This window comes from Dendrobates tinctorius, unplaced genomic scaffold (genome assembly GCF_039654945.1).
Source record: "Dendrobates tinctorius isolate UK_male_01 unplaced genomic scaffold, ASM3965494v1 ptg000035l, whole genome shotgun sequence".
Taxonomy (NCBI): Eukaryota; Metazoa; Chordata; class Amphibia; order Anura; family Dendrobatidae; genus Dendrobates; species Dendrobates tinctorius.
The window spans coordinates 51,858,146-51,885,894 of record NW_027361703.1 but is presented as its reverse complement, the minus strand read 5'-3'; the positions used below and the strand labels follow the sequence as shown (position 1 = coordinate 51,885,894).

The 27,749-nt window shown below is 41.2% G+C and overlaps 1 protein-coding gene across 2 annotated transcripts in view; it reads left to right on the top strand.

The window, feature by feature from the left end:
- The window catches only part of TAFA5 (TAFA chemokine like family member 5), an 881,362-nt gene that overhangs the window by 240,393 nt on the left and 613,220 nt on the right, over positions 1 to 27,749 (top strand). The gene's annotated exons all lie outside the window — the stretch shown is intronic.

The window sequence follows — 27,749 nt, the reverse complement described above, 5'->3', positions numbered from 1 at the left end:
TTCTCTTTATTGAATTGTAAATAGGACAGGACAAATAATGGGGAACTGTGCAAGGAACAATAAAAATGGCAATATGGCCGCCGGAGCTTCAATCATACTGCGCATGCGCGCACTCTCCTCCCCTGGTGTGGCGTATCCTGCCGACGTCGGGTGCCGGATCACGTGGGCCCACGTGCTTCCGGCCTCGTCACCGGTGGGGGATGTGTCCGCAGGGGGGAGGGATGGACGGCGCGTGCTGCGGCACTTCCGGCAGGCGCATTTAAATAAGATGCTTTTGTGGCTGGTATTTATGCCCCCTGAGGAAGTAGCTTATCGCTCCGAAACGCGCGTCGGGGAACGAGCGGTCCGCCCGGTCATCCTGGAGCCTCATTAAGGTAACGGTTTGGGTCCTTATTTTCCTAGGGCGGGTAATTGCCTGCCGGTGCAATTCGGGCATTGTTTGCTGCACCATCCTCCGTCTTTCTATATATGTAAGATATGGTTTATATGGCCCGAGGGTAGTATTGTTTATTCGTTAACCCCTCTAGTTACCTTCTTTTGTGATAGTGCACAGATTTATCCTGTGTGATAGTTGATGGGCATTGTTTCCCTCTTTATGCTAGATATATAATGCTCCTCATATGGAGCATTAACACAGGAAATATATGCATCTATCTTGGTATATGATGGTTCAGGCTGACTGGGGCGGGTCCTGCTTGTATGAGCACTTATACTATTGCACTTTTTTATTGTTCCTTGCACAGTTCCCCATTATTTGTCCTGTCCTATTTACAATTCAATAAAGAGAAGTAATTTTATTATTATGGATCTATGGTCGCAAATTTTTTACTGTGGTTTCCACAATTCTTGGTCTGCCCTGTATAGGGCAGAGCAGAGTCCTGCAGTGCGCACTGGGAGAGGTCCGGTGCCTGCGCACCGCAGTATTCTGCTCTGCTCTGCCCTCAGCAGGGCAGAGCAGTGCGCCTGCGCCGGAGCCTCGACAAGAAGGAAAGAAAAGGACGGCATAGCATGAAGATGGGAGGCGCCGGATCGCAACACCTATTGGACCAAGACCGGACCACCCACCGGTAAGTATAATCTAACGTGTTTTTCTTCTCTTTCAGGTTACATCGGGGGCTTATCTACAACATTACAGATAAGCCCCTGATGTTTGTGCCGGCAGCTCATATTCAAAAAAGGGGGTGACAGATTCCCTTTAAGGCTTCGGTCTCCTGTAGTAGCACTTGAGTATAGCACATGTGCGACAGAAGTACACTTTCTAACAACCCATTTCATAAAAATGGTTGAGGAACAATAAATACTTATCAATAGAAAAAGGCTCTGTTAGTGTATCACCACCGAAAACATAAGTAAGTGCTCAATTAACAAATTTATTTCTCTCATTTGCTTCATATCAGCGTGTTAGCCAGGGGTCCACAACATACTATATATTGATATCAGCACAAATCCTGCCATGCTGCAGGTCCAGCTCTCTGAACCCTCGGCACACTATACCACCACCATCAGTACATGGTAATAGTACCGTAATTTTACTAAATTATTGGTAGTGGTTGTAGTAGTGCCTATACAACCAGCCGATAACTAAGAGACCACCACATCAAATCCCTGTCCTGGGCAGCCCATTCTCCAGACCTGAACCTCACTGAAAACCTCTGGAATGTAATCAAGAGGAAGACGGATAGTCACAAGCCATTAAACTAAGAAGAACTGCTTACATTTTTGTACCAGAAGATGTATAAGTTCACCCAAAGCAGTGTGACAGACTGGTGGAAAGCAGCCAAGACGCATGAAAACTGTGATTAAAAATCATGGTTATTCCACCAAATATTGATTTCTGAACTCTTCCTGAATTAAAACATTAGTATTGTTATTTCGAAATGATTATGAACTTGTTTTCTTTGCATTATTTGAGGTCTGAAAGCACGCGAACCGGAGGCAGGGAGAGAAGCACAGTGACAGGGAACAGGACGAAGAGAGTATGTGGTATTTTTTTCCTTATGTGTATGGGTCATTTGGGTGGGCATGCGGAGGCTATGGGGGTGACGACATGGTGCTGCACACCTATGGTGGGTGATGACATGGTGCTGCACACCTGGGGTGACATGAGGGGGTGATATGGTGCTGCTGCACATGGTGTATATAGGGATGGTGTGTGGGGCTCATGCAGTATATATATGGGGAGGCTGAGTGGGGACTCATGCAGTATATATATGGGGAGGCTGTGTGGGGCTCATGCAGTATAAGGGGAGGCTGTGTGGGGCTCATGCAGTATATGGGGAGGCTGTGTTGGGCTCACGCTGTATATAGGGAGGCTGTGTGGGGCTCATGCAGTATAAGGGGAGGCTGTGTGGATCTCATGCAGTATATGGGGAGGCTGCGTTGGGCTCACACTGTATATAGGGAGGCTGTATGGGACTCATGCAGTATATGGGGAGGCTGTGTGGGGCTCATGCAGTATATGGGGAGGCTGTGTGGGGCTCATGCAATATATGGGGAGGCTATGTGGGTCTCATGCAGTATATGGGGAGGCTGTGTGGGGCTCATGCAGTATATGGGGAGGCTGTGTGGAGCTCATGCAGTATATAGGGAGGCTGTGTGGGGCTCATGCATTATATGGGGAGGCAGTGTGGGTCTCATGCAGTATATGGGGAGGCTGTGTGGGGCTCATGCTGTATATATAGGGAAGCTGTGTGGGTCTCATGCCGCATATAAGGGGTTGTTGGGGGCGCTCATATAATATACTGAAGGGGCTGTGCTTGGGTTCAAACGATATATAGGGGGTGTTGGCATTCTTAATTCTGCTCAATATACAATTCTGATACAATTAATATTAATAAAATTATCAATAATATAATAATTGTAAAATATCATTGCTAATATTGAGAAGAATTAATTTTGGCCTATTGGTTTGGCCCTCCACGACAGTCATGGTCTGTCATGTGGCCCCTCAGGAAAATTAATTGCCCACCCCTCTTATGGAGGGTCACATCCACAATACAGAGGGTCACATCCACAATACAGAGGGTCACATCCACAACACAGAGGGTCACATCCACAATGCAGAGGGTCACATCCACATTATGGAGGGTCACAAACATTATAGACGGTCACATCCACATTGTAGAGAGTCACATCCACATTGTAGAGAGTCACATCCACATTTTAGAGGGTCACATGATGTGACCCTCTAAAAAGTGGATATGACTATCTAAAATGTGGATCTGAGCCTCTAAAATGTGGATGTGGCCCTCTAAAATGTGGCTGTGACCCTCTAAAATGTGGATGTGACCCTCTGTAATGTGGATGTGACCCTCTGTAATGGGGATGTGGCCCTCTAAAATATGGAGAGAGAAAGAACAGAGAGAAAGAAAGAACAGAGAAAGATAGGAAAGAAAGAAAGAACAGAGAGAGAAAAAGAAAGAAAGAACAGAGAAAAAAGAAAGAAAGAGGGCAAAGAAAGAAAGAGCAGAGTGAAAGAAAGAACAGAGAGAGAGAGAAGGAAGAGGGGAAAGAAAGAGAGAACAGAGAGAAAGAAAGAACAGAGAAAGAAAAAAGAAAGATTAGAGAGAGAAAGAAAGATTAGAGAGAGAAGGAAAGGGGGAAGAAAAAAAAGAGAGAGAGAGAAAGGAAGAGGGGAAAGAAAGAAAGAACAGAGAGAAAGAAACAGAGAGAGAAAGAAAAAAAGAAAGTTTAGAGAGAGAAAGAAAGATTAGAGAGAGAAAGAAAGGGGGAAGAAAAAACAGAGAGAGAGAGAAGGGAAGAGGGGAAAGAAAGAACAGAGAGAAAGAAACAGAGAGAGAAAGAAAAAAAGAAAGATTAGAGAGAGAAAGAAAGAACAGAGAGCGAAAGAAACAGAAAGAAAAAGAAAGATTCTATAAAGATACTATAGCAGCCCGGCTCCCATTGTAATGCCCACTTGAGCCTCCCGATGCAGGACTTTTCATGGCCGACATCCCCACTGTCCGCATTGTCGGAGGAGGACACAGTGATGGATCTGAAGCATTCCCTGAAGTGCCTCCATGGTTCCGTCACAATCTCCTCCTGAAATTACCTCATTTCTGGTCAGCTTCTAGCACGTCATTTCCAGTGGAACATCACGTGCAAATTTTAAAGTGATCCTCGGGGCTCCGCCGTGTACTCCTGTGTCCATGGGAAAAGCTCCCATCCGGGGCAGATTCTCTTTCAAAATTGGGACTGTCCCGCTGGATCTGGGACAGTTGGGAGGTATAAATGCTCCCCACCATACACCTTGTACACACACTTGGCTCCGCACTCCTCATACACACGTTCCACTTTCTATGACTCGTACACACACGGCTCTGCTCCATACACCTCGCACACACGGCTCCACTCAGTACACACATGGCTTCACTCTGTAAACCTCGTACACATGCGGCTCTGCTCCGTACACCTCGTACACAGGCGGCTCCGCTCCATACACATGCGGATCCACCCGGTACACACATGGCTCTACTCTGCTCCATACACACACGGCTCAGCTCCGTAAACACAGGGCTCCGTTTCGCAAACCCCGTACATACGCGGCTCCGCTCCGTACAACCCATACACATGGCTCCGCTCCGTACACCCCGTACACACGCAGCTCCGCTCTGTACACACATGGCTCGGCTCCATACACACGCAGCTCCACTCCGCACACCCCATACACACACAGCTCAGCTGCGTACACCTCGTACACACACGGCTCTGCTCTGTACACCTCGTACACATGGCTCTGCTCCGTACGCCTTGTACACACATGGCTCCGCTCCGTACACTTTGTACATACAGGGCTCCGCACAATACACTTCGGAGCAGAGATGCGTTTGTACGTACACCTCGTACACACGTGGTTCCGCTCCATACACCCCGTACACACGGTTCCACTCTGTACACCTCATACACACGCGGCTCCACTCCGTACACCTCGTACACATGCGGCTCTGCTCCGTACACCTTGTACACATATGACTCCTTACACCTCGTACACACACGGCTCCGCTCCGTACACCTCGTACACATGTGGCTCCGCTCCATACACACGTGGCTCCGCACGTACACAAGCAGCTTCGCTCCGTACTCCTTGTACACATATGGCTCTGCTCCGTACACCTTGTACACACAGGGCTCCATTCAATACACTTCGTACAAATGCATCTCTGCTCCACTCCGTACACCTCATACACATATGGCTCCGCACGCCTCGTACACACACGGCCTCTGCTCTGTACACATATGGCTCTGCTCCGTACACCTCATACACATATGGCTCCGCTCCGTACACATATGCCTCTGCACACCTCGCACACACGCGGCTCCGCTCCATACACCTCATACACACGCGGCTCCGCCCCGTACACACGCTGCTCCGCTCCATACACCCTGTACACGCGGCTCCGCTCCGTACACCCTGTACACATGCGGCTCCGCTCCGTGCACACGTGGCTCCGTTCACCCCGTACACACGTGGCTCTGCTACGTACACCCCGTACACAGGCGGCTCCGCTCTGTATACACGCAGCTCCGCTCTGTACACCCCTTACACACGCGGCTCCGCTCCGTACACCCTGTATGCACGTGGCTCCGCTCCATACACCCTGTACGCACGCGGCTCCGCTCCGTACACCCTGTACACATGCGGCTCCGCTCCATACACCCTGTACACACGTGGGTCCGCTCCGTACACCCTGTTCACACGCGGCTCCGCTCTGTACACCCTGTACACATGCGGCTCCGCTCCGTACACCCTGTACACATGCGGCTCAGCTCTGTACACCCTGTACACACGCGGCTCCGCTCTGTACACCCTGTACACACGCGGCTCCGCTCCGTACACCCTGTACACACGCGGCTCCTCTCGGTACACCTCATACACACACGGCTCTGCTACATCAACCCTGTAAACCTCTCCTCACAACACACATAAACTTTACCTCATTCAGCAGGATGACAAGCAGCACAGCAGCGTCCTGCAGTCACTGAGGGCCCTCATCATGTGACCCTCCTGTGACCTCATCACAGGTCCTGTGCACACAGGAGAAGAGATTAGAGAGCTACACTACTGCTCCAATCCCAGCGTGCCGCCTGTTGCCACGGCAATGTGGTCTCAGCCTGCAGTCAGTGCAGTGACTGAGTCCTGCCCCGCGCTGTGTCTGCTCTGTGTGTGGCCGGCTGCTCACTCTCCTCTCCACTACCGTGGGCCACGGTCATGTTTTTTTCAATCATGTATGTACACGCTGCGGCTGCTGGGCTGGCAGGCAAGCGGCACGGCCCTGCCTGATACTAATTAACCGGCCCGGGGGGCAAATGCCTTTCTGCCACCCGGCCCAGCCCGCCCCTGTACATGGTGAAGAAACTGCAGGTCTGTTACACACTTTAGGTAGCTTTTTGGAAAACACCTATTTCTATTGACCCCCTTTCACAATAAACTTGCTTTCTTGGCTCATGCCTGTTTTTTAAATAGAGCAACAAAGAAAGTTACTGTTTGACAAATCAGCTCAGACATGTTGACTGGCCATCCTTGTAGTATATAGTGGTGTCCCAACTCTCATCTGACACTAGATGTCAGAAGACTTGGGACTCCACCATATACATCAGATAGTCTATAGGTACCCTATAGGTACCAATGAAATATTTGAGGTTTGCCCACATTCTTCTGAAGTGTATGGACTATAAAGAGGAAGGGTTTGAAAGATCAAAATTGAACCTTCCTACAGATGATACCCCTCAATCAGCTACATTTGTAATTACCACTCCTTTTCCCCAGTATGAGTTCTTGTATAATTCTTCGATATACGCAGTAACACCTATATACAAATAGCATAGATACTGTACCATAGTAATCAGTTGTGCCTACAGTCCTTATATACTGAGGCTGCTTTATTATTAATTTGGTCTAGTAAGTTTGTTATGTTTGGACTCCTGTGAGGATTTGTGCTCCTATACATTTTAAGACATTTATTTGCTACTGAAAAAGTTTTTTCCCTATGAAACTAGTGCAATGCACAAAAGTATCATCAAGAATGTGGCTGTAAAATCTCAAATTGCTAGTGCGAACAATCTTACCATCAACATGTCAGACTAAACTGCCAAATCTGGGAGATGTACTTGCACAACGTGACAAATAATATTCTTCATTCAACTGATCATGTCATGTACATGTAGCTTCAGGTAACAAAAAAAAAAGAATCCAACCTCACTGATAACATTTTTGGCAGACAGTGGTATGTCATTTACCATTGTGAACGGTCGCTTTCATATGATATTTAAATGATGTTTGTACAAAATGGCCAACATCCTCTATTTCGGCAAAGTTTTATCTTCTGGGTACAGGCAGTTGAAAGTTTCATAAACATGGATATATTACAGTTCATACATCCCCCACTTTGCTTTGTGCATGAAGAGACCAGCAGAAATTACTGACTCTTATCTTCATCAACTTGTCAAACGTCATAATTAGAGATTAAATCAAATCAAAATCACTTTGAGTTTAAAAAAAAAATTAATTCATCATAATCCAAATTTGTTTCAGGCGAGTCAGGCAACCGCCATTTTGCTGGATTATAGAGGATTGGTAATAGTTTTAAAAGATAGGAAATCCTATAGTCACCTCTTCTTGTTCCCCTCTGTATCTTCTCTGCCACCATCAGTGCTCCAATAAGCTCTGTTATCTTTTGTCTCCCATCTTGTTTATTCCATCTCCCAGCATATTTTCTGCTCAGTCTTCCATTCATTATGCCCCAAGCAATCATGTTAAGAACAATGCATGTTAAAGCTTGCATCATGCCTAAAGTGGCTGCATACGGTGCAGTTTAGACAATCAGAACTGATTGCCATCTGTGGGAGACTTAAGATGAGTGGAAGCAGAGCTATGTCAGAGCGCTATCCATGTCACTGCAGTATGGCGCTCTGACATAGCGCTGCTTCCACTCACCGCAAGTCTCCCCCAGAAGGCAATCAGTTTTGCTGAATGTCTAAACAGACTGAAACATTATATTGTGGATTGCCAATAAATCTGTTTCACGTTTATTAATTTCTGAGTGCCAAGTTTATTGCTACTACTGGATTACAGGTTGAACCCTATATGGGTACCCGAAACACTCGCCAGGAGTGCTGGGACATGTATGAATAGTGAAAACAAGATGCAGATATAAATAATTTTTTTTACCTCTTCCTGGCCTATTTTATTCTATCAAATTATTGTAGTGCAAATAAGATTTTACCTCTTAGTTGAGTAAATTGGCCTTAGGGCTCATGTACACGACTGATTGTGTTGGATGAGCACTATCTGTGGTTTTCACGGTTATCACTGGTAACTGATATTTTATAGGGCTGTGCACATGTCCAATTTTTTCCTCAGATCAAGTGTTTCGAGACCAAAATTGGAGACATATCCAATTTTGGTCCGAGTGTTGGATGGAAAGAAACCTACCCTGAGTCCAATTTGAACTGATTTGGATGACTCAAATGAAAATCCCATATTCATTTCTATGAAATAATCTGCAATGTAAGCAAAAGCTTTGGCTATAATAGCAATATACTGCTTATTTTATTACTAATTAACTGTAAAAAAATTGCAAATATTTTTTAAAGCAAAAATTTAATTATTTTGAAATGCAATTTTTCAGTATTTACTTTCCAAGAATCGTTGACAAGCTGAATATATTTGACAGTTCTCCTGAAAGTCATGCCATTGAGTGGTCTTTCAGCCAACATTATTAGTAGACCATTTTCACCAATATTGGTTTGTGTGTGCCAAGTCTTCATGAAATAAAAACTGATCATCTATAAAGGATAAAATTGGGATGTCAATGCTGATTTGTCCCTTTAGATGTTTTAATAAGTCTCAAATGTAACTGCATTTTGTGTTCCAATAGCTGAATTCAGTGGTGCGCACAGGCAAATTGCAATGATCTAATGAATCTTCTGTGCAAGTTGAAGTAGTTTATCACCGTATTGAATTGCTTAGATGGAGATTTGAAAAGACATCTGCAGTGCTGTGCTATCTGGAAATAAATTGGTAATCTTAATGCATTGTATCTTTCTGACAGCTCCGATTATCTGGAGGTAGAGTTTATGGATGACTTGTCTTGCCATGTCAATTAGTGAGGTGATATTTTACACAGCAGTAGTTGCTTAAACACCTAATTATCAAAAAATAAGCCACCTAGATCTACTAAAATCTCAGAATTTTATTGAAGGTTTGGTGGATACCTGGGGGGCATGGCACCCAAATACTAATTGTTAGTGTTGCTCTTGTTTTTCTTTTTTTGTATCTCTCTATCCCTGGCTGCACCCACGTCAGTCTTAATAAACCTTCTGACTTTTTCAAACTTTACCACAAAGCTACAGAATTATACAATTAGAAAGAGGAGCACAGAAAAAAAATTAAATTAGATGACTAATTAATGTGCGTATAGCCAAAGTGCCCTCTCACAAGTGGTGGATGGCAGACCATCCGGTATCAAATAGAGTAACTGACAGAAGATGGTGAGAGAAAGCCTGAGCAGAGCCAACCATGAACCAAGATGGAAAAGTAGTGAATAAAAAATCAAATCAAATGATTTTCTAAAAACCACGCCGCTTCCTGGTTCACGCCGACTGCGCATGCACCATTATATCTATCACCCCGGGTGTAATGGACAATAAAAAACCCCTGTCGCTGAGTCTCCGCCATCCCCCTGATGAAGGAGAGATCCAAAATGCGCGTCGGGGTGCGTCATCTAGGCACACCGCTTCACCTCCCTTGTCCTGGCATTGCAGGTAAATTGACACTTGCCTCATTAGCAGGATCACCTCTTCAGTTTACAAGTGCACATATGTTTCTGTGTTCTTCTGTCAATTACATCAACAGCTCCTCTTTAGCTATTTTGCACAGTCACTGGTATTGCAGGTATTTTATACTTTATATCATTACCACTGGCAGCCTCATGAGCAGGATTTTCTTTGCTCACATGTGCACATATGTTCTTCTGTTTTTCTGCTAATTACACCAGTTTTTTTGTCAGCAAATTTGCACAGCCAATATTTATTGAGATTGTTATATTTTTTGTGATTTTTTGCACAATACATATATTAATTGCACTTATAATAATTGTTTTCACTAGCATACTGATTACAGAGTGCTTATCACCATATGCACTTTCTTTTGTGGCTAAACCATTGGTGTTCATATTTATATACTTACCTGCTACAGGCCTGGGTAGTTTAGGCATTTTCAATATATTTTTTTAATATTTTTTTAGTTTTATTTGAATCTATTATATGTGTATATTATATCTTTTTAGTATGATTCTATTTATCTAATATATTAAAGCGGTTTGAATGCCTATCATGTATAAATGTACCAATAAGATATTTTTATTGTTGTGCCACTGTGATTAATAAAGGCTATTTTTTAGAAAATCATTTGATTTTATTTTTTATTCACTACTTTTCCATCTTGGTTCATGGTTGGTGCTGTTCAGGCTTTCTTTCACCATCTTCTGTCAGTTGCTCTACACAAAGCTTCAGAAAAACTTAGTTATTATGCAAATTAAAGTGTTTATGCAATGGACACGTATAAGTTGGGGCAAAAGAAACATAATGGGCTGTATGAGTAAGCTCATATGTCCTTGGCATTACCAACTTATTTTGTTTAATCTTTCTTAGCAAATGCTGTAGTTTTACATAGTTAAAAAATCTTTTAAAGATTCACTCCTCCCATCAAAGTTTTTATCCTTTTAATATATTGCAGTCATCATGTTATATCACTGTGTACTTATAATTGCTCATTTTACCTTTCTTCTCTTTTCTCAGCTCTATGTAAAAACAGGATGTCTCTTGTCCCTGCATTTATAATTCCCTTTTTCAACTCCTGACCCAGATGCTTCATCGTCCCCCCCATCCATCTACTTTTGCAGTGACTTATAACTCATACAGGGAAAATTGACCTCCTGTTTCTACATAGAGCTTAGAAGGATTCAGCTAGTCAGATTTTAATTACAAAATGTCATGGACCTAATGGAAAAGAGAAGAATTAGCTGAGCAGAAAGGCAAAATGAGCAATTGTAGGTACACAGTGCTATATAATATGATGACAGCAATATATTACGAGAGTAAACTCTTTCTTGGGAGTGCTTCTTCAAAGACCATGACAATTCATGGTATAACCACCAGCTTCTCTTCGTTTCACACACAGGATATCTGCACATCAGTCTTTGAGTTTACTCTCTTACTCATTATTTTTATGTTCTCTGTTTGTCTTCTATGGTATACTAGCTTCCCTTTTCATGTGGACATGTGCTCCTCATACATATCTACTAAGTCAGATGTTCCTCTTACATACCCTCCACTCTTTTTACCCAAGCATATTAAGAGATAACCCAACATTGAACTTTATCACTCAATTGATCCCATGAACAGAGCTGTAAAATGTCCTTTCTCAATAGAAGCACATGTTCAACATTGCTGATTTTTTTTGTCTATGGGACTGCCAGAGATAGTGGAGTACAGTAAACCTCGTTGTCCTCTATTTAGTAATGCACATGCATTATTGGCAAGGTGGCACATATTCTTCCAAGTCATTTCAGAACAATGTTCTGGGGATCTGCAGGGATCCTAGCAGTCAGACAGACCCCCACCAAACAGCAAGTTATCACTTATCCTTTGAATAAAATATATTTTTCAATTTTGAGAATATTGTTTTAAGTGATTTATTCATTTCTGCTCCATGTATAAATAAGTTTAGGACAAATAAAATGTGTTTCATCTTGAATGTCAATGATCTACACATACAACTCTGGGTGATTTATATTTATTGTGTTTTTCTCAGTAATTGTTGATTGTTGTGCAGTGTAGCCATTCTCCTTAACATAATCTTTATGTCAGGCTCGGATTTGTAGTGTCTCTTACATATTCTGTGAATATAAGTCTTTTAACCTTAAGGTACTGTCACACTTAGCGATGTACCAGCGATCCTGACCAGCGATATGACGCGGTCAGGATCGATGGTACATCGCTAAGTGGTTGCTAGTGAGCTGCCACACAGGCAGATCTCACCAGCGACATCACTGGGGACGGGGGTCGCTACTTACCTGTCAGACGCGGCGATCCTGCGTCCTCCCGCCCGGCTCCACGCTCGTCGCTCGTCTCTCCACAGGAAGCGCCGCAGGAAGCTGACGACGAGAAACAGTCCAGGACGTTCTCGTGCGATCAGCGATAATCAGCGGGGGAGCGGGTTGTAGGTAAGTATCAGACACAGCAATGTCGCTAGCATTATCGCTATAACGTCACAAGTTATAGCGATATTGCTAGCGATATCGCTAAGTGTGACAGTACCTTTAGTGTTCCAGTATGCTGAGTTACGTGCTATCTTGGAAGACTTTTTAGAACATGTTTGCTATGGCATATCTGCTCTTTTGTTAAATGTTATAACTTCTGCTTCAGTGATTCTATTCTTGTCTGTAGTTCGGTGCCTTACCCGTCGCCTGTACTGTATTTTATCAGTATCTTTATATCCATGTTCCCACAATGTAACACTGTAGTGCTCACAATTGCTCAATTTGCACTGTATGTAATCTTACTTTCCCCTCACCTATTTCAGTGTCTCTTCCCACAGCACATTCTTCAGGATGCCATAGAAATGATATCTTTGTTGTAAATTTAAGTCTATAAAAGCCTCACTTTAATGGCATCCATTTTCCAGGTTCAGTAAAGGAACATATATACTTTAGTAAATAACTGTGTCATTATTGCAGCCTACTGCATTTCTTCCAGTGTGAATTCTTGAAGCCTGAGAGAGAATATTATGTTCTATGTGTACTGTATGTGATCATATGATATAAGATGTAGAGGTAAGAATATGCCAAATGGTGCAGCTCACTTAGAAATCTAAACAGATTGCAGTTTGTAATGAGCAAATTCTAGATTGCAAATATTTGCATAACTGTCATGCCACAAAAAATAACTTTTAACTTTTCTATTGGTGTGAATAAAAGGTAGCTAAAGATTCAGTTTCTTCCAATCGGAATGATTCCCATTATGGAGATTCTGTGAAGAATAGATTTTGAGGTTGCCTGTAATAAGATTTCTGCCTACCAAACCATGCTCAGTGCTGAGTAGTGGCTTAAAAATAAGTGATAAAATATCTTTTTGTGCATTTATAGCAAAAGAGTAACAATACAAATTAACGTTATTCTCATGGGTGAATTATTTTAATATGTAGGTGTCAGCAGGTTTTTGTCATGTTATTTGAAAGCATCATGATGGGGCTGAAAATCTGATTTCAGTGATGTATCACTTACTGGGCTGTCTGTTGCTGTGTTTTATTAGAAGAGGGTTATCACTACAGGACTAGATGTCTCGTGCTTCCAAGTCAACTACTCTGTATAGCCAGCACCCCACCACTGATTAGCATCTGTATGTCAATGTTCAGTGAACACAGAAAGCTGCCAATCAGTGGTATATGTAGGTTTATACAGTGCTCAGCTTTCTGAGCACTGCTGCATCTACTGCAGAGAAAACTATGTATCAAAATGACAGCGTACTGACCAGAAATTGGCATATTGCTGGAATCAGGGTCTCAGCACCTACATCATGCTGCTTTCATGTTGCATAGTAAGAGCCTATTGACAGATTTCCTTTAAAAGTGCCCAGTGAGTGTTTACAAGTCTGCCAAGTGCTCTGGCTATCATCACTAAACTCTACACCCCTAAACCCCTCCTTTTCAAAGTTAACTGAATACACCAGTGGCTCACTTACAGATTTTTCTTTGGATGGGCAATGGCCTTAATAATGTATGACACTTGTACAGTCTTTGGAACATACAAAGCAGGCTAAGGGCCAAAAATGAATTCTTCAGCCATCAGTTAACATCATAAAGAAGGTCTAGTGAGAGAGTACAATTAGCGGGCATGATTCGCCTACTGGACACAAACTGAGTTTTCTCTGCTTTTCTGATCTAGATGCAAAAACTGCATAAATAAGACTGTTCTGAGGTCTCCAAAATATCAGGGTGTCATTTTAGACTGGGGCCTTTTCACACAGCATAATGTCCATCTGAGGTATAATTCGGGAGGGTCTCCAGGCTTAGACCTCTGAAGAATACCCAAACATACATGATGTGGGTACATCAATTTATCATTATCTTAGGTCTGGAGCCTTGTTTTATGCAACTATTCTGGTGGCTCTAATATTAAGGTGCAGCTAAACTGAAAGATTATCATGAACCAGATTTCCCAAAAATGTTTGATTTACAATTACCTTGCAATGGAAACAGGCTTCCAATCACCAAAATACTCGTTTATTGGGGTTATTAATTTTTAAGCAGGCTTAAAATTCATAGTTCTTGGCGGTGCAATGTCCTATATAAATAGAGCTCATGCTGTAAATTAAGACAGTTTTTTGCAATATACTTGGTCATGAGGTTGTATGCATGTAGCTTTTGTTGGGTTGTGAAATATTGTAAGTAGCTTTTCCATCCTTTACTTGGACTCTTTTGGATATAGTGTGGTGTCTGCACTTTGTGCATTATGTACTGTATATTATACATGTTACTCCTAAATGCAGTTTTGAGCTACTCATACTTGCTTTGTACATCGGTCATCAAAATAGAGACTTCTCTTTCCAACAACCAATATTTAGTCAATTACCCATACATATAGGTTTTTATACATTAGCCCGCATCTAATAGAATCTGGTGGGTAACTGTTGTTGTTTCAACTTCCCTATCTGTTCTAAAAGTTTTACAAGTTTGATAATATTATTTTATTGATGTAGATGTTGGTTCTCGTATGTTGCTCCCAATTGTTTGTGTCACCGTCTTTTCTTATACCACAGAATGGATTATAAATGAATAGTCATAATAGCATTACTGTTGGTTTGAGATAGGCATGCCTCTTACATTTCTATCATTGTTCAGATATTTCCGCTAATAAAGATTTTAATGTTCGCTGACTGTTGACAAAACATTTGTTCCCCTAGATGCTTGTTTTGAATGCCAACTTAATATTAAAGAATTCCTATGTTTGATATTTGAGTCTTATGAAACACGTCTGATATAACACGCTTCAACATGTTGTGCAGAGCAGAGAGATGACATCATGATTAAAGATGAGCGAATATTTCAATGTTCGGGTTGGCTCATGATTGGCAAATTTGCAATATTCCCTGATTTAATTGACGATTAAATCATCGAATATAGCCGAACATATCCAGCACAAAATCCGGAGTTTCCCAAGCTGTGAGACAGTGTGGGAAACACTGTGGTAGCGCTTCTGATTGGCGGTGAAGTCATCCCTGCCGGTCAGATAGCTGTGGTTCCCACACTGTCAGAAGACTGTGTGAGCCCGCAGCTGTGCTCAGAGGTAAAAAGTTTACCTCTGGTCACTGGTGTCAACTGATGGGACTACAGCTCCCATCAGCTGACACTTGATGCCGCTAATAACAGTGAGAGCAGGAGCGAATGATAGGGGTATTCCTCAGCCGCTGTCTACAATATAATGGAATAAATGAATGAAAAACCCAGCTTGTGTTCTGCCCTATTTTCTTGAACCAACCAGGTAAAACTCACAGTTGGGGCCGCAACCCTCAGCTGTCAGCTTCAGCAAGGTTGATTATGAAGAATAGAGGTGTCCCTATGCTGGTGTTTTTTGGTTTTGACAACCAACTTTGCTAAAGCAGACATCTGGTATTCCTAGGCTGGTAAGGGGCCATTGATATAGGTCCCCCAGTCTAAAATCAGCAGCCTCCAGCTGCCCAGAAAAGGTGCATCTATTAGATGAGCCAATTCTGGCGCTTTGCCACTTGCACTGTATCGGTGACAAGCGGGGTTAATATTTGTGGGGTTGATGTCACCTTTATATTGTCAGGTGACATCAAGCCCATGGCTTTGTAATGGAGAGTTGTCTATAAGACACCTCTCCTTTACTAACCCTATAGTTATATATTAAAAAGAGGCAGAATAAAATCCTTTAATTGAAAAATGACAGATTCCTTTAATATTCTCAATTAAACCATACTTACGACATCGCTTAATTCCACTGATGCCCTCGATCTCCTGTAATAAAAATAAAATAAAAAACAACAATATAGCATACCTGTCCATCATTCTGTCCCACGCTGTAATCCATGTCTGGGGGATAATTAGTTTTCAACCTGGATGGTGCCAAGATGCGACCATCCAGGCTGAGAACCACTGGGGAATGAGATGCAGTGATCCAGCCTTAATGACATCACTGAGGCTGCATTCCCAGCTGGCCTGAACTGCGGTGACCTCAGGACCATGGGAAAAATTCAGTGATGAGGTCACCGGAGTTCAAGCTCAGTGTCTTCATAGCAGATCACCAAGAAAAATTCTCATTGTGATCTGCTGTGAAGACACTGAGCTTGAACTGCGGTGACCTCATCACTGACTATTTGCCATGATCCTTAGGTCACCACAGTTCAGGTCGGCTGGAAACGCAGCCTCAGTGATGTCAATGAGAAGAGTTCACCGGGAGAATCTCACCGGGAGAATTTCACTGCGGTGAGCCCACCTCACCGTGCGACTTTCTCATGGTGCTAGCGGGGATCTCACTGAGGTTGCTTCAGTGACGTCACTGCTAGTCACTGAGGCTGCGCTCGCAGCTGTTCATTCATGGGTGGTTTTCAGCCTGAATGGTCACATCTTGGCACCGTCCATGTTGAAAACTAATTATCGCCCAGACATGGATTATGGAGTGGGACAGAGCAATGAACAGGTATGGTATATTGTTTTTTCATTTTTGGTTTATTACAGGAGAACAACAGCTTTGGTGGAATTAGGCAAGGTCATAAGTATGGTTTAACTGAGATTATTAAAGAAGTCTGTATAATTCTTTCAATTAAAGGACTTTATTCTGGGTGTCTGTGTTTTTATACAATGTGACTATGTGGACGATAATGGGGGCATCTTATTGACACATCTCTATTACTAACCTCGGGGCTTGATGTCACCTGATGGTGACATGAACCCCCAAACTATTTCTCCACTTTCCACCATTACAGGGCACCAGGGAAGAGTGAGGTTAAGTGCCAGAATTGGCACATCTTAGAAATGCGACTTTTCTGGGGTGGCTGCTGAGCTGATATTTTTAACCTGAGGGGACAGTATCCATGGCCCCTTCCTAGGCTACTAATATCAGCCCGCAGCTGTCTGCATAGCCTTTGCTGGCTCTTAACTATAGTGGGACCCTACGTCATTTTTTTAGGGTCCCTCATTTTAATAGCCAGAAAAAGCTAAGTATACATCTGTGAGCTGTATTAATAGCCTGGGAAGCTCCATGGGTATTACCCGCTTCCCAGGCTATAAAAATCTGCCCCCAGCCGTCGACTTTCCTTCTGCTAGTTATGAAAATTACGAGAGAGCCCACGCCATTTTTTTCTGAAAAACAATCTTTTATTAATTAAATACATGTACAGTAATTTGCACACACACTGTACTAACTGTATTTGACAGTGGAATCTATATATTTCTGTATTCTAATTGTATTTACTGTGAGTAATCCATCTATTCTATGCTGTCGGCTCCTGCAGTGATTTTACACTACCACGGATGCTGAATTACCAGCTTTTCTTCCATCTATCTATGTAATACATATAGATGTGTGTGCGTCACTGACATCTATATATACAGTATATGTATTCTATGTGTATATACCTATTCTATCTTAACCACTTATATTTTAGTGCTAAAAAATTTTTAGGACATGTTATAGTGGATAGCTTTAATCATATTTTTATGCCAAGTATGTAATCTGGTGCACTAGTATGTTTCAATCCATAATAATTTGTATGTGACCAGCTGCTGGTAGCTATTATTTTGCATTTTTGTATCTCTGTCAATGACTTTTAATATTGAGTAATATTTAATAAAATGGATTTTCTATAAAGTGGCTTATACTTCCCAATTTTTGTAGGTTGCATCTATATATACAGTATATGTATTTTATGTGTATATACCTATTCTATCTTTTCTATTCTAACCTATCTTGCTGTGATTTCACTGAACGCAGCACTTGAATTACCGACTTTTATTCTATGTTTTACCAAATGTTACCGACTATTTCCGATTTTAAGAAAAATGCTCATGTTACCAGTCACAAATCTAAATGTACCATATTTGTGCTGAATTTATGTTTGGCGATCGTTTTCCAAACATATTTGCCTATCTCTAACCATAATGAGGTAGATATATATTTTAATAGTAAAAAGAAAATTAAAAAGTATGCAACTTCCTTTTTAGTTTAAAAATGTGTTATGGACATAATTTTAAAAAGATTTCCAAATATATTAAAACAATTGGTTTTTCTCCTTTGTGAAGCACGTCTCTCCAGTAGGTATGAGCAGACTCATGGAAGTTCGGGTTCCGTACACAACCTGAACTTTATTCCAAAGTCCTGTTCGGGTACCACAATTGTATCTGAACTTGAACCAGAACCAGAATCCCATTGAAAGCAATGTAGACCTGAACTTTGGGTCATGGTAAGAAGTAAAAAAGCTATCTCTCACACTTCCCAGGAACTCCGAACATTGCAATAACTTCCAGAGAAAGTCTGTGTTCGGTGCTTAGCACTGGACAATAATTGTCTGGAACGAACACTGAACTTTTAAGTTCATGTCCGCTCATCTCTACTCTACAGTTCTGAAATTGACTGATAATTGGGACATCTGACCAGCCTTCTGTAAGTAAAAAACACTTGGCAAAGAAAAAATAGTTTTCAATTGGCTGATGGACATGTCTGATCACCAGTAGCCATTTTGTGGATAGAGAGCTGTTCTATCTGTGAAGAAGGCTGTATATATATATATATATATTAGTATATGCCACAACATTTTGTTCACAACATATCTGTTAAGATGAAGATAAAGTGGCCCATCTCTTTAAGATGTGCCAAAGTAAAAAATGTCCTGCTTCACTGACAAAAGAGTTAGCACTGTTTAGGATAGACCTGTAGTTTTCTAGCTGCTCATTGTTTGAGTTATTAATTTTTTTTAAATATCTCTTGTCATAAATTCTTATTTCATTCTTTAACACTTTTCAATTTCAGTTTTCACCTAGCTGTCCAGGCCAAATTGTATAAATCTGACTGAATTTTTCAAATGTGTCACTTTATGTGGTAATAACTCTGGAATGCTTCAACATATCTCAGGGATTCAATGAAAGCTTTTGTGACATATTGTACTTTATGTTAGTGGTAAATTTAGGTTGATATTATTTACATTTATTTCTAAAAAAATATAGAAAATTTGGTAAAAATGTATAAAAATGTGTAATTTTCAAACTTGGAATTTTTATGCCTTAAAATTTTCATATTACACAAAAAGTTAAACGTGAATTAAAAATTCCTTATCCTCTCTTAACTACACTATATACCTGTTTTTCCCCCCTTCCTTTTTGATAATGCTTCGTTTGAAAATCCCAATGCATGCTGGGATACTGAAACGGTATGTCATGAAAGGGCACAGGCTATGGTCACTGCCGCAGCCCCTGCCTCCTACCTGAAATGAAGTGTCATCAGTTACACTCGTTTCAGGGACTGGGCTACTCCCTGCATGACAACATGCTCTTTATTTCTGGCTTCTTTGATCAGCAGTAATGAGTTGGCAACAGAGTGCGTTGTCAAAATACTTGGCGTGTATAGACCAGGAACGTTACTTGCGGGAGCTTACTCATATTTACCATATGTCTCAATATGCACCTATGGCAGTTTTAGGATAACACTACTGATGACCGAGTATACTCGCTGCTCGGGTTTTCCCAAGTGTGCTCGGGTGTCCTCCGAGTATTTTAGCGTGCTCGGAGATTTCGTTTTCATCGCCTCAGCGACATGATTTGCGACTGCTAGACAACTTGAATACATGTGTGGAATGCCTGTTTGTTAGGGAATTCCCACATGTATTCAGCCTGTCTACAAGTCACAAATCATGCAGATTAGAAGATGAAAAATAAATGTCCGAGCACGCTAAAATACTCGGAAAAAAACGCATCAATATGCACAGAAAGTGCGGAATTCATTAAAATGAATCGGAAGCTTCTTTTAAGCAGTTTTTAGGCATTTATTTGGTAAAAACGTGAAAAAAACGCAACGTGTGAACACAGCCTAACTGTGATCTTTGAGTGGCAGAATAAGCAAAATTAACAGCAGATCAAGAATTGCTTCTATTTATTTCTTACAGCATTCACTATTCATTATAAGTAATAAAATGGCTGTATTGTACTGGTGAGTAGGATGACAGTGATAACAGGTTTACAGTATATCCATGTTTTCATTTTTTGTTACTATCATACACTAGTAATGCTTAAAAAAATAAAACAAGCATTTAACATCTCCATATTTTGCAAGCGATCATTTTTCTAATTCCCTGTTCAGAGTCAGGTGAGAGCTTGTTTTTGGAAGGATAAGTTGAAGTTTTTATTGGCACCATTATAAAGCACATAACATTTTGATTGTTTTAAATTCCAATTCTGGGGAGCAGAATGAAGAAATTATTTGGGGGGGTCTAATTACGCCATTCACTGCGTGTTAAAAGTAGGAATACAGTTTTATTTATTGCGTCATTTTGATAACAGTGATAACACATTCATGTAGATTTTTTATTTTTTTTACATTTTTGTTTTGTCCCTCCAAGGGGCTTCAACGATTTTATTGGCAGGAAGCATTTACCAAATATGACATACCAGTATATCATATGTCGGGTGGGTTTTAAGGAAGTTTAGATGCGACAAGATAAAACAAGCAATCAGCAAGTCGGTAGACTGAGGAGCAATTTGTTTCAGAATAATGAAGATCAGAGAAACCATTTTAGGATTTTTTCAACAAGCAGTGGTTAAGAATTTTTTTTTCCTTTTTTTTTCACACAAATATATAATCAGACATGTACAGCATGCAAATGTTTTCTCTAAAATTGAGCAAAATCATGGAATGTTTGCAGCATATTTATATCTTATCGCAGAGTAGTTCTATTAATTTACTGGAGCAGATAGCAGAAAGATGTGTAAATGTGTATGGTGGTAATGAAAAACAGGCACACCAAAGGTCCATGGTAATGACAGTTTCTAGTGCTTCAGTCCAACATTTACCTGAAAAGATGGAGACTTCGTACTGGCATATCATCATTAATGAACTAAGAGGAGGGGATAAATGAGCCTTAGGGGATAATGAAACCCAGACTTCTCTGATGTTCTTATATATCTTCCATTAGATATACTTAGCAAGGCTATCAGCTGCTCTTTGCTGCTTTCTTTTTCAAGACTTGGACAGCAGGTGGAAAGGGTCAGGTTCCTTGAAGAAGAAGAGTCGGAGGCAGTGCATGCTGCTCAGCATACTTCTCAGCCTCTTGACATCTTTCATTTATTTCAACAGACAATTTGCTTTCTTTAAAAAAATCTGGATTTCATTAACATTTGATAACAATATGACCTTGCTTTGAAATATTGTAAAACACTCGAAGGTTTGTCTAATAATCTTTGTATTTAATGTAATTTTGTCAGGATATGACATTATTATCATGACAATTCCAACTTACAAACAAATTTTAGCTTAATTTTTTGTCTTTCCATTGATGTGGCCGCATAGATAAGACAGAGACATTTTGACATTACTAGAGATGGTTGCAAAAATTCACAAGATGTCAGTAGTCAGTTACCATAGAAAAGAGCCCTGCAAACTAGCTAACTGTTGGAATCTCTGAATAGTAGTCAGGAAACTAGAAATGAGTGGATCAAATTGAATTTGCCTGTGCACAAATTTTTCCCCTGGAAATTCAATTTGTGGACAATTTACTCTCCTCAAATTTATTGTCTCATATTTGCTCTGGGATCTCTGCATCAGAACCAAAGAGCATAATAAAAGCAATATGTAAAAAAAAATTATATTCACCCTCGAGTCATTTCATTGGCTCCTCCACTAATCGCTGCAACCTGTTTGGTCCTCTCTGGATCTTGTTGATCGCAGTGAGTAGTGAAGGATTACAATAGAGGAGAGCAGAGTTGACAATAATGTTTTTTTACCTTTTGATGACCCACTTTGTGCCAGAACAATGGCAGCTAGTAGACGGAATTACAAAAAAATCCTCATTTTCACAAATGCGGATTTTTGTAAAACTCAATGTGAATTTAATTCCAGTCAAACTAATTAGCTCATCTCTACTGGAAACAATACCATTGTTACTGCACAACACACACATTGATCAGAACAAGAAAGCTGGTAGGAGCTGGTATGCATAGATCTGGTTGGCGGCCACAAATCTACCGATGTGGCTGAGAGACCAAGGTAATACAGATTATTTTACTCAATTCTACCATTAATCAATTACACATTTTTGTTTTCTACAATGTAAGCATGATATAGTCAGAACATATCTATATATATAGAACCGAGTGTACGTGTGTATGTGTGTGAGTATATGTGTGTGTGTATTGACGATGATGTTATAATGGTTGCCATGGTGACAATGATGTCATAATAGGTTGCCATGTTGACGATGGTGACTATGATGTCATAATAGATTGCCATAGCGATGATAATGTCATAAAGGTTGCCATGGTGAAGAAGATGTCATAATGATTGCCATGGCGATGATGATGTCATAATAGGTTGCCATGGTGACAATGATGTCATAATAGGTTGCCATAGCAATGATGGTGTCATAAAGGTTTCCATGGCGAAGATGATGTCATAATGGTTAACATGGCAATGATGATGTCATAATTGGTTGCCATGGCGATGATGATGTCATAATAGGTTGCCATGGTGACAATGATGTCATAATAGGTTGCCATAGCAACGATGGTGTCATAAAGGTTTCCATGGCGAAGATGATGTCATAATGGTTATCATGGCAAATATGATGTCATAATAGGTTGCCATGGTGACAATGTCAGAATGGTTGCCATGGCGATGATGTCAGAATGGTTGCAACCTACTATAACATAATATTCACCATGGCATGGGACTATGGGATGGAGAATATGTATGATGGGTATATGGGCATGGGACTATGGGATGGAGGATGAGTGATTGGTATATGGGCACGGAACTACAGGATGGAGTATATGTATGATAGGTATATGGGCACGGGACTAACAGTCAAAAGTTTTTTCTAATCTAATCTGTGTCTCCTCACATTCAGTTTCATCCCATTGCTTCTTGTCTTTCCTTGTGCAAATGAGAATATAGATGATCCTTCTACAATGTGACAGCCCTTCAGATATTTGTATACAGATATTAAGTCTCCTCTCAATCTTCTCTTTTGCAAGCTAAACATTCCCAAATCCTGCAACCGTTCCTCATAAGACATGGTTTGTAGACCGGTCACAATTCTGGTTGCTCTTCTCTGAACTTGCTCCAGTTTGTTGATGTCTTTTTTACGATGTGGTACCCAAAACTTTATACAGTATTCCAGTTGAGGTCTGACCAAAGAACAGTGGAGGGCAACAATGACTTCACGTGATCTAGACTGTATGCTTCTGTTAATACATCCTAGAATTATATTTGCCTTTTTGCTGCTGCATCACACTGTTGACTCATGTTCAGTCTGTGATCTATTAAAATACCCAAGTCTTTTTCACATGTGCTATTGCTTAGCCCTATTCCTCCCATTCTGTATATGCTTTTTTCATTTTTATTGCCCAGATGTAGTACTTTGCATTTTTCCCTGTTAAAAACCATTCTGTTAGTGTCTGCCCACTGCTCCAGTTTATTTATATCTTTTTGAATCCTCTGTCTTCTCTAGTATTAGCCATCCCTCCTAACTTTGTGTCATCAGAAAATTTAATCAGTTTTCCCTCCATTCCTTCATCTAAATCATTGACAAAGATGTTGAACAATACAGGGCCCAGGACAGAGCCCTGTGGTACCCCACTTGAGACATTCTTCCAACTGGATGTGCAGCCATTTATGACCATACTTTGGGTCCGCTCACTAAGCCAGTTATGAATCCATACAGTTGCCTTGTCCATTCCATACTGAGTAATTTTTTTCATAAGGATTGTGTGAGATATTTTGTCAAATGCTTTCCTGAAGTCAAGATATACGATATCTACAGTATTTCCCTGATCCACCTCAGTGATTCTGTCATAAAAGGAAATTAAGTTAGTCTGACATGACATATTAGTTACAAACCCATGCTGACTGTTTAATCACTTCATTCTTATCCAGGTACATACATACATGTTGTTTAATAATTTGTTCAAAGATCTTTCCTGGTATAGAAGTCAGACTCACAGTTCTATAGTTCCTTTGGTCCACCTTCTTGCCCTTTTTGAAGATAGGAACAACATGGGCATGGGACTATGGGATGGAGGATATGTATGATGGGTATATGGGCACTGGATTATGGCATGGAAGATAATCATTATTTGTTATACTGCAACTAACCACAGTTAGTTACTAAGCCCAGGCAATACCGGGCTCTTCAGCTAGTCAACTTGTAATTTTAATTGAAGACTAAGAATCATTATTTGGTGAAACTTATTATTACTTTTTTAGTGAGTCCAACAATGAACATTTCTAGTATGATGACATACAAGACTTGGGGAATTCTATGTTAACAGTAGTTGCTTTATTATATACTTCTCACCTAGTTACATAAGGATGGGAATAGTTGCTCTTTGTACTTTTTTTAGTATAGAAGTCTATAATTTGTAGACTTAATTGTTGCATAAATGGAGATATGAAGAAATCCTGAATCAGTGTAGTAAGGATAATAATAGGATGAGCTGGTATATTTATACTGAATACTAAACACATGATAATGGTAAATAACAAATAATGTGTGTCTCTTATCTTTCTGATATTGTAAAAGTAATAAAGGTAAGATCTTTTATTTACACATTTGTTTTACTTTACCACTAGTGTTGAGCGATACCGTCCGATACTTAAAAGTATCGTATCGGATGGTATCGGCCGATCTAAAAAAAATATCGGGTATCGCCGATTCCGATACCGGAAGTCCCATTCAAGTCTATGGGACTTCCGGTATCGGAATAAGAAAAACCCTATTTTTGACTTGTACAGCCTCTCTGGGGTCTGTACGGGCCTTTCGGGGGGCTGTGCCGGCCTGCCGGAGGGTCTGTGCAGGCTCCGGTGGTCTGTGCAGGCCTGCCGGTGGTCTGTGCATGCTCCGGTGGTCTGTGCAGGCCTGCCGGGGGGGCTGTGCCGGCCTGCCGGTGGTCTGTGCAGGCTCCGGGGGTCTGTGCCGGCCTGCAGGTGGGCTGTGCAGGCTCCGGTGGTCTGTGCCGGCCTGCCGGGGGGGCTGTGCCGGCCTGCCGGTGGGCTGTGCAGGCTCCGGTGGTCTGTGCCGGCCTGCCGGTGGGCTGTGCAGGCTCCGGTGGTCTGTGCCGGCCTGCCGGGGGGGCTGTGCCGGCCTGCCGGTGGGCTGTGCAGGCTCCGGTGGTCTGTGCCGGCCTGCCGGGGGGGCTGTGCCGGCCTGCCGGTGGGCTGTGCAGGCTCCGGTGGTCTGTGCCGGCCTGCCGGTGGGCTGTGCAGGCTCCGGTGGTCTGTGCCGGCCTGCCGGGGGGGCTGTGCCGGCCTGCCGGTGGGCTGTGCAGGCTCCGGGGGTCTGTGCCGGCCTGCCGGGGGTCTGTGCCGGCCTGCCGGTGGGCTGTGCCGGCCTGCTGGTGGGCTGTGCAGGCTCCGGTGGTCTGTGCCGGCCTACCGGTGGGCTGTGCAGGCTCCGGGGGTCTGTGCAGGCATCGTCCGATGGGACTACAAGTCCCATTGGACGATGCCTGCTACCATGACAGTGATTGACACATTAGCCAATGATGGGACAGTAGTAGTCCCATCATCCAGCTAATGTGTTGAATGTAAAAAAAAAAAAAAAAAAAAAAATTTACATGCTACATACATGCTACATACATACTACATACATACTACATACATACTACATATATACATACATGTAACATACATACTACATGCAACATGCATACTACATACATGCTACATACTACATGCATACTATATACATAATACATATATACTACATGCATGCAACATACATACAACATATACTACATGCATGCAACATGCATACTACATATATACTATATATACTACATGTAACATACATACTACATATATACTACATGCTACATACATGCTACATACATACTACATACATGCTACATACTACATACATAATACATATATACTACATGCATGCAACATACATACAACATATATACTACATGCATACTACATATATACTATATATACTACATGTAACATACATACTACATATATACTACATGCTACATACATGCAACATACATACTACATACATAATACATATATACTACATGCATGCAACATACATACAACATATATACTACATGCATACTACATATATATTATATATACTACATGTAACATACATACTACATATATACTACATGCTACATACATGCTACATACTACATACATGCTACATACATACTACATACATAATACATATATACTACATGCATGCAACATACATACAACATATATACTACATGCATGCAACATGCATACTACATATATACTATATATACAGTACTACATGTAACATACATACTACATGCTACATACATGCTACATACTACATACATGCTACATACTACATACATAATACATATATACTACATGCATGCAACATACATACAACATATATACTACATGCATACTACATACATACTATATATACTACATGTAACATACATACTACATATATACTACATGCTACATACATACTACATACATGCTACATACCACATGCATGCAACATGCATACTACATATATACTGCATATATACTACATGCATGCAACATACATATATACTACATACAATACATACATATAGACATACAGTACATATAACATAGAGTACATACTCACCGTCACTTGTCACTTTGATCCCCGAAGCCATTGTCCCCTTGAGGAATAAATATCAAAATAAAAAAACACCAATATACTTACCCCGATCCGCAGAAGTCCACGAGGGTCCCACGTCGATCTTGCATGGAGAACAGCAGCATCAGCTGATGCTACCGTTCTCTACCAGCTCCAGGAATACAATGATGGAAGGTAGGCATCCTTCCGCACTGTATTCCTCCACCACTGTAAAAAAAAAGTCCCTAGTCTCACTTTATGCCATTGCTGCGTGGGAATTTCCCACGCAGCAATGGCATAAAGTGAGACTAGGGACTTTTTTTTGCATGTATGTAGCATGTAGTGTGTATGTTGCATGTATGTAGCATGTAGTGTGTATGTTGCATGTATGTAGCATGTAGTATGTATGTTACATGTAGTATATATAGTATATATGTAGTATGCATGTTGCATGCATGTAGTATATATGTTGTATGCATGTTGCATGCATGTAGTATATATGTATTATGTATGTAGTATGTATGTAGCATGTATGTAGTATGTATGTTGCATGTATGTAGCATGTAGTATATATGTAGTATGTATGTTACATGTAGTATATATAGTATATATGTAGTATGCATGTAGTATATTTAGTATATATGTAGTATGCATGTAGTATATATGTTGTATGTATGTTGCATGCATGTAGTATATATGTATTATGTATGTAGTATGTAGCATGTATGTAGCATGTATGTAGCATGTAGTATATATGTAGTATATACATACAGACCACCGGAGCCTGCACAGACCACCGGCAGGCCGGCACAGCTCCCCGGCAGGCCGGCACAGACCCCCGGAGCCTGCACAGCCCACCGGCAGGCCGGCACAGC